Here is a 12,951-nt window from a genome sequence, read left to right on the forward strand (position 1 = left end):
TTAATTCATTCAAAAATTTTAAAAAATTTGAAAATAAATGATAAATTATTAATTATTTGAAAGATACAATACCTTTATAGAATACAAGATATAAGATATTTTTATAAAATTTTTTCTTTCAACAACGTAAATTTAGAAAAAAAAATAAATATTTTTTATAAGAAAAGAATATCTAAAGTACATAATGTGATTACCAAAATATAACTACGTAAGTTATTATTAATATAATAATATAATTTTAAATATGTTAATATAAAATAAATAAATGATTTTTTTTAAATAAATATAGAAATTATTATATAAAAACTAATTTGAAATTTTCAAAAACTTGAAGGTATGATATTAAATTAGTTAAGTAAAAAATATTAGTGAATTAAACAATTAAGACATAAATTCATCACATAGTAAAAAATAATACATATAAAACTATTAAATTTTATAATATTTTTTTATTTTTTAAACACATATCTCATATATAAATATAGTTTCTTAAAATTTTGGGAGGGGGGCCGAGGCCACTACTCACCCCCTTAGGTCTGTCCCTGGAGGTATGGCATGCAGAAACAGAGGTGAAAGTAGAGAAGGCGAGCCACAGCAAAACTAAGATGACAGCTTCAACACAAACAGAGTAGGTGGGGAAACAAGCAGCTACTGGTGGTGGGGAAATGAGGCACAGCTACCGGCGAGAGGCACAGAGACAAGGCCAATGAGTGAGATGCCGCTGCTGTATGTGTCTGTTCTTACGCTTAGTCGTAGGGAGAGAAGCAAGCCACCACAAAGCACATACCAACGAGGTGATGTTGAGGAGACAATAGTAAAGGTATAGGAATGCGGAGAGTAGGTTTAGGCGAGGGGACAACGGTGAAGACGCAGACCGCATTGAGCTCCATTTCAAAGTGAGAGAGTGCATTGAAAAAGGGGGAGAATAGGGTTCTAAAAAGGAGGGATTGGTGTTTTGATTTTCCAATATCATCTTCTCCGACTACTCCGATTTCGATAGAGGCTTCTACAAGGTATATTCTGGAGTAGGCGAAGGTGGATAAGGGCGAGGACGGGGAGAATGATTTGTGGCTTGAGGAGGCAGAGGAGGGGGGAAGAAGGGTGGTGAGAAGGAGTTTTATTGTGTATTGTGTTGGAAGAAGTTTAAGAGTGAGAAATGGTGGAAAAACCATGAGCAGTTCAAAAAGCATAAAGAAAAGGTTGCTGAGTTTAGGGATTCAATTGAGGATGTATCAATGATTATTATCAAAGAACATGTTGAGTGGGGTTTTGGGAACGGGGAGATTAGGGTTCCAAAAAGAGGGAGATTAGGAATTTTAGTATATTAATGAACAAGGCTGCCATCTCAGCAAAATACGGTAGCCAACTCAGCAGTATTCTCGTCAGAGATATACTCCGACGAGTTCAGAAAAACGCTTGTCAAATTTTAAGTTCTTTTAAAGACTATTTTGTTACTAACAAAAGTCAAATACCATTTTGTCAGTGCTAGAATCTCTTGGGTACAAATTTGATATTTACCTCATAAAAAATTCATATATAAATTGGACTTTTAGTAAAATTATGAAAATACTCAATTCAAATTATTTATTTGATTTTATATTATTATCTTTATTTTTGTTCTTTTACTTATTCACTTTTGTTTATTTTTTTAGATTATATTTAAATATTATAGTACAAATATGAAACTATTAGTTGAAATACAATTTTAAATATATAACATTTTAATAGTTGAAATTAATATTTAATTTTTAATTTTATTTTTTATGACTTACAATAATACTATGTATTTTCAATAATATTACAACTAAATGATATTAAAAAATGTAAATGGTTGAAAGGAAAATAGAAGTGATATATGGGTGATTATTAGGATTAATATTGGATCTATAGCTCACTCAGAGAATTATGTTATAAATAGGAATAAGATGTAATAGTGTAGATATGCATGATGTAATTGGAAACTCTAATTTCCCTCTTGGTCCTAATTCTATGAGTTCTATTTTAGTCTCTATGTTTTCTATCTAATTCTCTCTATCTCTTGATACAATATCGTATCAAATGGTACTTTCATTCAATACCATGCGGGCAGCGATCACCGCTTCCCATGGTGGTTCAGATTAAAGTCACCTTTCTTGGCATGATGCTCTTCCAAGTTTGATGGTACAAATGGCTATTGGTGGATTATTTGTGCTTGGAATCTGTGGAATTCCAAAGGAGCTTCAGAGGCTAAACATTTTTAGGAGGTCGCCAAGGGACTGATCGACCGCGATCTGAAGTGGTTCCGGCTTTAGCGGCAGTGCAATCCAATGGCAGATTGGTTGACCTTTGAGCTAACATTCTTACATTGTTATACCAGCTGGATTTTCAACCAGTATTATCAACTATTGCAGCAAAGAACATTTCTGATAAAAAAAATTGATTTAGAAGAACCGAAGTCTAAATTCAGATATCAATCACACAGCAATTTAGCAATAGCACGACATAGATTTAAAGTTTCAATTTCAGATTTTTCAACCACAACAGATCCAACACTTCTAGCTAGAAGCAAATGATTATAATAAAATTCCAAAAAATATGAACAAGAACAATGAGGAAGTTACAAATGGACCTGGTAGTAGCGATACTGTGTGAACTGAAGGAGATCGAAAGTTGGTTCGAATCTGTGATGGCACGCAGAAGAGATTTGAGGATAGATCGCGATGTAGGAGGGGAGGATGAATGGTGATTTCTACCATGGAAGGTGCCGAACCCATGGACAACCATCACATATGATGATGCGAAGCAGCACCACAGAGTTGCAATCGACACTAAGGACGATGCCACATGACCGGGAGGGATGAGAATTGTAAAACCCTGAAAATTAGTAAATACTTAACTAATAAATTAATTATTATTTAAAAAAATTAGAAGATTAAATTATAGTTTAAAATGGAAGAAATAATTAAAATATGAATTTTGACACTAATTTTAAAAGTTTTGGCCCAAAATTAGGCTAATGAGCCGAACCGAGCCCAAATAGGTCCAAGCCCAACCAATAAAAATACACTCCACACTTAGTGAAGCCCTCATAAGCAAACACATCAAGAAAGAGGAGGGAGACACAATGAGAGTGAAGAAGAAAAAAACCCTTGGCTCCAAATTTTTATTTCATCATAACTTTCAATCCGGAACTCCGATTGCCGCACTGTTTGCAGCCTCATGTCCACCACATCGAGCTCTACAAATCCCAGTCATCAATTTGGTAATGAAGTTACATTTTTATTTTTGATTCTCTCTTTCCCAATTTTGAAAATCCAATCTGTTGGGTGTTGAGATTTTTAGTTATTTTGATATTTTAGGGTCAAATTAGCTTGAGGAATTAGCGGGCTTTTATTCGAATAAGGCACGTATAAGGTAAAATTTCTCTAACCCTAGTAAATTCCTTGATTAATTGTGGTTGAGGATTAAGTTTTTGTATATGAATGTGGTAATATGTATTAGGTAGTGTATATGTGAATTTGGAACATATTTAAGTAGATTGGAAGCTTGATTGAGCTTTGGGTGATGAATATTCGGTGGTGGAGGCTTGTAATTTTGCCAATTTGAGGTGTCTTTGGCGTAGGAAGAAATTGGCCAAGGTATAGTTTTGGTTTCTCATATGTAATATGTAATGTCTTGTGAAAACTTAGGCTAGACGACTTAGGATAGGTTGAATTATATGTTGGGTGCATATTTAGTGGTTTTAATGGTTTTAGTTAATGTAATATATGTTGATTGGATGTGGATAATTAGTATGTTGGTTAATGATATAAATGTGGTGGATGGTTAATGAGATTATGATTTTAATGAATAATAATGATACTTTGTCGATGGAGTATGAAGTTATATTAAATGTAAATTATTGGAGAGAAATTGATAAAGTTGTGTATTAATGTGTAATGGAATAAATGAGAAGGTTGAGGTAATGGTTTGGTATGTTTTGGTGCTATTTAGAAGTTTGGAGTGTTGCTATTGAGTTAGGAATTGGTAAAGATAGAGGTTTGAGATTTGTTGAGAAAAACTTATTTTTGGCCGAACTTCGGTGAGCCATAATTCGGCTTCCGGACTCCTAAACCTTTTCAAATTTATTTCATATGAAAATTGGGTTTGTGAAGTTTACACCATTTAAAGAATGGACTAAAAATGATTTCTAACGGAAAAGTTATATGCATCGAAAGTTTGGTGTGTAAAGGTGGATTCTACAGAACCCGCGTACGTGATGCGGGCATTCCATTCGAGTTTGAATTTAAGGAGTCCTATACGTGGACACTGATGCGTGAGCATCTTTCCTATCTTTTTCTAGTGAATTTGCATTCAAATTTGTTAAGTTTAATCAAGATTTAAGTATTTTTGAGCCACTATGAATGCTACTTTGAGTCGTGTACAATTTGGTTTGTTTCAGTTAGCATTCAGATGGATTTGACAGGGTTTGTATAGAAGAAAAGAGAGAAAGTGGATGATGTTGACCTCTTTGCACTCCAACGGGTATAACTTGAGCTACAGAGATCCAATTGACGCAGTTTTAGTGGCATTGAAAAGCTAACTTCCATAGCTTTCCAACAATATATAGTAGTATATCCTTTTCTTTCATTTCATATGGCCTTCTCCATGCTGAACTTGAGCTTTCTCAAGTTCATGCAGCCTGGGTGGCGCCTAACTTGGCTCAACCCAAGTTAGGCACCAATCATAGAGAATGCAATGGTCCCTATGCCAAAAAGGAGTACTCGAAGATTGCCTCTTTAATTTTGATTAAAACTTTTATTTTATTTGCAAATAGAAAAATATATTATTTAATTTTAGAAAATATATTTTACATTAATTAGGATTAGATATAAAAGGGAAAAGATTTAGCCTTCGGACTCTCTTTTCTTTTACGCACCTCATTCCGTAATTTACAGTTTTTAGAACCCTAGTTTTCTCTCTCAACCATAAGCAACTAAACCTCCACTGTTAAGGTTAGGAGCCCTATTTATTCTTTGAATTGATACTATTACTATTCTATTTTAATTAATGTATTAATTTTAATTTTAAGAATTTGTTTTTGTTCTTCATTTACCTCTAATTGAAATTAAGTGACCAAGAAATTGGCGGTTAACTAGGTTAGAGGAGACTAAATTACTAAGGAATTAGGGTTTAGTCAAATATAGTTTGCCATGAATTGAATCTTGCATGATTAAAATAGTTGGTGAGAAATAGAAATCTGGAAAATAAACAACTCTAAAACCTTAACTGTTTTCTCACATATTCTCTACACCACTTTTACTGCTTGCTTTCTAATTCTCCAATTTTACTGCTTAATGCTATTGAACTCTCAAACACCATTTTTTCTTGTCTAACTAAGTAAATCACTCAATCATTGTTGCTTGATCCAACAATCACCGTGGGATCGATACTCACTCACCTGAGGTAATACTTGGTACAACCCAGTGCACTTACCGGTTAGTTTGTAGACTTTGAATTTTGCACCAAATTTTTGGCGCCATTGTCGAGGATTGACTATGATTGACAACTACGTACTAGTTGTTTGATTGCTTAGATTAGACATTTTAGCTTTAAGTTTATTTAATTTTTTTGCTTTAATTTTCACATTTTGCCTTAATTATTTTCCCTTAATTTTGCCTTAATTATTTTCACTCTAATGTAGAGATTTTCACCTTTTCTTGCTTTCTTTTTGTTTATAAGCAAGAATAGGAACAAGGAACCTCTTATAGATTTTGATCCTAAATCTGAGAGGACCTTGAGACGCCGTTTGTAACAAGCTAGACTCCACAAATCTGGTGAAAGTCTCAGTGATACTTTTGCAAAAGAAGTTGAAGAGTCCACTATGGATGCCAATAATGCTGTCAACGCTAATGTGGTTAATCAGAATGGGAGTGAGCAACCTAGAATGCTTAGTTCATACACTGCTTCCACTCTTAAATTTTATGGAAAAAGTATTGTGGTGCCTCCTATAGGTACAAACAACTTTGAGCTGAAACCTCAGTTGATCATTCTGGTGCAACAGAATTGTCAGTTTCATGGACTTCAGATGTCTATAAGCTGATGCTGTAAAGACCAATGGAGTGCATCCAGATGTCTATAAGCTGATGCTCTTTCCATTTGTTGTCAAGGATAGAGCAAAGCAGTGACTTGACAATCAGCCTAAGGAGAGCTTGGATACTTGGGATAAAGTGGTCACCAAATTTCTAAACAAGTTCTTTCCTCCTTAGAAGATGACTAAGTTGAGGACAGATGTTTAAACTTTTAGGCAGAGAGATGGTAAACCCCTCTATGAAGCCTGAGAGAGGTACAAGTCAATGATTAGGAGGTGCCTTGCAGATATGTTCTCAGACTGGATTAGGCTATAGATCTTCTATGCTGGGCTTTCAGAGATGTCCAAAATGTCTTTGGATAATTCTGTAGGTGGTTCTCTGTACACAAAGAAGACTCCTGAAGAGGCTAATGATTTAATTGAGATGGTTGCTAACAACCAATACTTATACACTTCTGAGAGGAATCCTGTGAACTCTGGGGCTCCTCAGAAGAAAGGAATCTTGGAAGTAGATACCTTGGATGCTATTCTTGTTCAGAACAAAGCCATGTCTCAACAGGTCAGTATGCTTACGCAGCACTTGAGTAGGATACATGCTTCAGCTGTTAGTACTCAGAATGTCCCTCAAGAGGCTTCATATGACATGAATGGTGGCTTCATTCAAGGTGAGAATTATGAATATGCTCAATTTTCTCTTGAACAGGTCAACTTTATGGAGAATGCTCCTAGAAACTCCAACAATGATCCATATGCCAAGACCTTTAATCAGGGATGGAAAAATCACCCAAACTTTGGGTGGAGAGAGCAACCTCAGAGGCCACAAAACTTTAATAATTCTCAGGACAATTTTATCAGAATAATTTTAATAACCGCCAATTTTAGTCATCTCAACCACAACAACCTCAGCAAGCAACTTCTCAGCCTTAGAAGACCACTATTTAGAATCACTAGTTGCAAGTTTTATGTAGGAGACTAGAGTTTCACTTAGAAACTTGGAAATGCAAGTAGGTCAGTTGAGCAAACAACTACTTGAAAGGCCTCCTAATACCCTTCCTGGTGATACAGTGGTGAATCCAAGAGACGAATGCAAGGCTATTCACTTGAGGAGTGGTAAAGTAACAGGTTCTAAGACCAAGGTTAATGAGGAGCTGGTTGAAAAAGAAGCTCCGGAGGAGAAGAAGGAGGAGGTGGAACACGCCCCTCCCAGGCGTGCGGACAACCCTTTTCCAGTCTCTCTTGACACACATCCGTCATTGCCTAAGGCTCTCGAATACAAGCCTAAAATGTGATACCCTCAGAGGCTCCAAAAGGCCTCCAAAGACAAGCAATTTTCCCGATTTTTAGAGGTCTTCAAGAAGCTTTGAATCAACATTTCTTTTGTAGAGGCCCTTGAGCAAATGCCTCTTTATGCCAAGTTTATGAAAGAATTATTGAGTAATAAGAGGACTTGGAAGAAAAGTGAAACAGTGGTGTTGATAAAGGAATGCAGTGCCATCATTCAGCATAATGATAAACCACTATTTTATAGTTTATATTATGTTTAATTGTGTGGTTTTGTCATGATCCTTACCCACTTATTCATCAATTTAGCATGCATTTAGATTTCCTTCCTAAATTCAGTACATGTTTGAAAATTGCTTCCTAGAGACTTTAATTATTTAATTTTAATTCTCCTTTATTCCATTCGATGCCGTGATCTATGTGTCAAGTGTTTCAGGCTTTATAGGGCATGAATGAGATGGAGATTGGAGAGGAAGCTAGCAAAAAGTGGAAGGAACACAAGAATTTGAGGAGATAACCAGCGAGAAGTGACGCGGTCGCATGGCTCATGCGACCGCGCGAAGGAGCGCAAATCGCAGTGACGCGGCCGCATGGCTTGCGCGGCCGCGCAGATTGGAAAGCGCAAGCGACGCGGTAGCGTGGACGACGCGAACGCGTGGAGAGGAAAAAGCGCAAGCGACGCGTCCGCATGGATGACGCGATCGCGTGACATGTGCGATCTGCATAATCTGCAGAATTCGATGGGGGCGATTTTGGACCTTATTTCGGCCCAGAACAGCAGACTAGAGTTAGAGAATATGCAGAAATAACACACACATTCATTCAGTAGTTTTAGATCTAGTTTTACTCTCTTAGGTTTTTCTCTCTAGTTTTTAGGATTTTAATTTTCAATTGGTCTTAGCATTGGAACATTGAGAAGAGTTATTTCCTCATCAAGACTTCATCATTCTAGTTTGTTTTTTTAACTTGGTTTTATTCTTCCATGTTCTTTGTTTTGTTCAATTTTGTCATTCAGATACTTTTATGATTATTTAATGCAAGGATTATTTCTTTTTAATTCAATTTCAATTCCAATAATCATGTCTTCTTTTAATTCCCTTTCATGCGCTATGGATTCTTTATTTACAATGCGTGAGTAGTTTTCTTACTTGATGGGGAGTTGATTAAAAGGAACTCTTGAGTTGGAAGGATTGAAAGAAAATTTGTAATTGGGTTAAATGTTGGATTGCTATCCTGTCGCCGACGCCAATCCCTTTGAACTAAGTGGGTTGCAACTTGTGAACAGATCTGACATTCCAACTTGTTTGACTTTTCCTTACCTAGTAAAGGATAACCAAACAGAATAACCATTAATTATAAATTAATCTTACAATCACACCATCAATGATAGAGATTCTAACCAATCAATTCCCAGTCAAGGCCTTTATTTATATTCTTTACAATTCCTCAATTTAAATTCCAATCTACTTAGCTCAACTTCTTGGAACATCTGATTAATAAAATAGCATACCTTTCTGCAACTCGTTGGGAGACGACCTGGGACTTAAAACTCCCAGTAATTTTAATTTAAACTCTCTGTGACATATTTCTAAATTGATAGGCAGATTTTTGGTGAGTTAAGAACTATACTTGCAACGTAACCATTTTAATAAATTTTTAATTCACCAGCTTCTGCTTCCCAACAATTTTTGGCGCCGTTGCCGGGGAGTTGCAATAGAGTGCTAATTTTATTAATTAGAATTTATTTATTTGCATTTTATTTAATTTTGCTACTATGAGCTTCATGTTTCTTCCGTCAAATGACACGTTCACTTCCTGATCCGCGCTTGCTAATATTCGATCCTGAAATTGAAAAGACTATTTCACGAATAAGGCGAGAACAGCGTAGGTTAGCCCGCTCTGAGGGCGGATCTGAAAGTGAATCTGAGGAAGAAACCAGCCCCCGTTCTACTGATTCAGTTGTTTTACGTGCAGAAAACATGGCAGCTAGAAGAGTTACCATTCAGGAGGAAGGAGCTCCTGATTTTACAATGCAACCGTGTCAAGCGCATCATCCAGCGGTAGCTACGGATTTTGAAATAAAGACCGTACTGCTAAATTTGATGCCCAAGTTTCATGGCCTACCTGCTCAAGAGCCTATCAATCACTTGAGAGATTTCCAGGCAGCCTGTTCTACTGTCAGGCGTGATGGCACTGATGAAACTTCAATTCTGATGAAAGCTTTTCCGTTCTCTCTTGAGGGAAAAGCAAGAGAGTGGTATTACACTCAACCTCTAGCAAATGTATCCAACTGGGATACACTCAGAAAGGAGTTTCTGGAGAAATTCTTTCCATCTGAAGTTACTGATAAACTGAGGAATGATATCTCTACAATTGTTCAGGATGACAATGAGACTCTCTTCGAATACTGGGAGCGCTTCAATAATCTTCTGGAAGCATGCCCCCACCACATGATTGACAAGATCGTGCTACTCAGCTATATCACACAAGGTATGAGGCCCCAAGATAAGACCACATTAGAAAGTGCCAGCAATGGGTCTATGAAGAAGTACAAGACCACTGATGAAGCTTGGCAATTGATCAGTGATTTAGCTGAATCTACTCGAAACCACAGACAGAAGCAAGGCCATTTCAAAGCCGTTGCAGAAGTATCTTCTGGCATAGAGACTGCTGCTCTAAATCAAAGCATCTGTGAGATGACCAACCTGCTAAAGCAAATGCAGTTGAATCAACAAGCTCAGCAAACTCAACCGCAGCAAAACCAACAACTAGTTCCACAAAGAATTTGTGGAATTTGTGCTGATTACAGCCATTACACTGATGAATGCCCGCAGCTCCAATAAGAAGACAACATGGTGGCATTCACTCACAACTTCTATGACCGCCCCAACCAAGGGTACAATCAAAGTGGAAATAATAACCATGGATGGCAGGACAATTCAAACCAGAATTGGAGGGACAACAATAATAGGGGAGGCAGAGATAATCAGGGAAATCAGATGTGGAATAATAACAACAACAGGCAGCAAAATCAACCTTACTGAACACCTCACCTGAGGCAAAACCAAGGACCACCGAACAATCAGCAGCAAATCTCTCAATTTGCTCATTCTTCGGTATCTTCTAATGAAGATTTATTACAAGCTTTTGAGAAAAGACAACTGGCCATGGAAAGTACCATCATGAACACTATTAATGCCAGTCTGAATGGTCTCACCTCTACTCTGCAAGCTTTTATGACACAGCTTGGTTCAACACAAAATTCCAGTAACTAACCTTCAAGCACCACTGGAATCCCCTCTCAACTATTACCCAACCCAAAGGGGGGCATTAATGCCATCACCCTGAGGTCTGGAACTACACTGCAGGAGAGGAATCAGGAGGAACCAAGCTCACCAGAATACGCCTCAGCTGAAGAGGTGGTGGAAATCAAAGATGTTGAAGAGGAAGAGGATATACAGGACATAGCTGAAGAAGAGATGTGTGATTTAGGAGCATGTGTCAGTATAATGCCTTTGTCCATATATGATGTTTTGAGGCTCCCTCCCTTAAAAAGGTCGGCAGCTCGTTTTGTGTTAGCAGATAAAAGCATTATTACAATGGCTGGAGTTGCTGAAGATGTTTTAGTGAACATTAAAGGGCTCACATTTCCCACTGATTTTTATATCTTGGAGATGCCCCATAATGATTCAGATAAGCCATCATCGATCCTACTTAGAAGACCATTCCTGAAGACATCAAAATTCAAATTGGATGCTTTTTCAGGAACATACTCCTTTGAAATAGATGGCCACATAGTGATCTTCAATCTGAATGGAGTCATTGACAACCCCCCAGAAGATCGTTCTATCTTCCAGTGTGATGTCATAGACGAAAGTGTGGCTGAAGTTCAAAAAGAAGAGTTTGAAGAAAGGTACACTGGACAAGGTCCAAGTGTGGGGACCCTCTTAACTGACAATGAAGACACTTCGCCATTTTCACAAGCCCCAGATAATCCAGAGCCTGCCCACGATCAAAAGTTAGATTGAAACCTCTCCCTCCACATCTCAAATATGCTAATCTTGAGGATGAGCAGAAGCTTCCGGTTATTATTGCAAGGGAACTGACTTCTCAACAAGAAGAGCAGTTACTTGATGTACTGAGGAAGCATAAGAAGGCAATTGGGTGGAGTTTGGCAGACATAGTGGGAATTAACCCTCAAGTATGCGAGCACAGAATATTTTTAGAAGAGGGAGCAAGACCTGTCCGTCAACCACAAAGAAGATTGAATCCCACCATCCTGGAAGTTGTCAAAAAGGAAGTAACCAGACTATTGGAAGCAGGTATCATATATCCCATTTCAGACAGTGAATGGGTAAGCCCAGTACAAGTGGTGCCCAAGAAGTCTGGAGTCACTACAGTGAAGAATGAGCATGGAGAGCTCATAGCAACTAGAGTTCAGAATGCTTGGAGAGTCTGCATTAATTACAAGCGTCTCAACCAAGCTACCCGTAAGGATCACTACCCACTTCCATTCATTGATCAAATGCTGGATCGCCTGTCAGGTAAATCACATTATTGCTTTCTAGATAGTTACACAGGTTATTTCCAGATTCATATAGCTCCTGAGGATCAGGAAAAGACTACTTTTACATGTCCTTTTGGGACTTATGCTTATAAGAGAATGCCATTTGGCTTGTGCAATGCACCAGCCACCTTCCAAAGGTGCATGATGAGTCTTTTCTCTGATCTTATTGAGAACTGTATAGAAGTTTTTATGGATGATTTTAGCGTTTATGGTGATTCTTTTAACCTTTGCTTAGATGGATTATCTAGAGTATTAGATAGATGTGTTAATACAAACCTTGTATTGAATTTCGAAAAATGCCACTTTATGGTAAAGCAAGGGATTGTATTAGGACATGTGGTATCTAATAATGGCATTTCTGTAGACCCAGCAAAGGTGAATGTTATTTCTAGTTTACCTTACCCCTCTTCTGTGAGGGAAGTCCGTTCGTTCCTTGGCCATGCAGGTTTCTACAGGAGATTTATTAAGGACTTTAGTAAGGTAGCACTTCCCTTATCCAGATTACTGCAAAAGGATATTGAGTTCGAGTTCAGTGAGGATTGCAAACAAGCGTTTGATAAGCTGAAGACCGCTCTAACTCAGGCTCCAATTGTGAGAGGACCAGACTGGAGCTAGCCATTTGAAATCATGTGCGATACTTCCAACCATGCAGTAGGCGCAGCGCTGGCTCAGCATGAAGGTAAGGATCCTTTTGTTATTGCCTATGCGTCTAAGACTTTAGACACTGCCCAGTCCAATTATACTACTACTGAGAAAGAGCTACTTGCTATTGTTTTTGCTCTGGATAAATTCCGGGCTTATTTACTTGGCACTAGAGTAGTAGTGTATTCGGACCATGCAGCTCTAAAGTATCTATTAGCTAAAAAGAAATCCAAACCAAGACTTATACGTTGGATACTGTTGTTACAAGAATTTGATTTAGAAATAAAGGATAGGAGTGGTAATCAAAATTTAGTAGCAGACCACTTGAGTCGCCTTGAACATATTAAGGATGATTCTACTCCTATAGATGATAATTTTCCTTTTGACAACCTGCAAGCAGTATCTGAGGTAG

General features: G+C 37.5%; 1 long non-coding RNA gene across 1 annotated transcript in view; it reads right to left on the bottom strand.

The window, feature by feature from the left end:
• LOC110270717 overlaps positions 12,551–12,951 on the bottom strand; it is an 18,793-nt gene continuing 18,392 nt past the window's right edge. Inside the window, exon 3 of the long non-coding RNA XR_002360359.1 lies at positions 12,551–12,560. This is a non-coding gene — a long non-coding RNA (uncharacterized LOC110270717). The remainder of the gene's footprint in view (positions 12,561–12,951) is intronic.

Source organism: Arachis ipaensis, chromosome B04, assembly GCF_000816755.2.
Source record: "Arachis ipaensis cultivar K30076 chromosome B04, Araip1.1, whole genome shotgun sequence".
NCBI classification, from domain to species: Eukaryota; Viridiplantae; Streptophyta; class Magnoliopsida; order Fabales; family Fabaceae; genus Arachis; species Arachis ipaensis.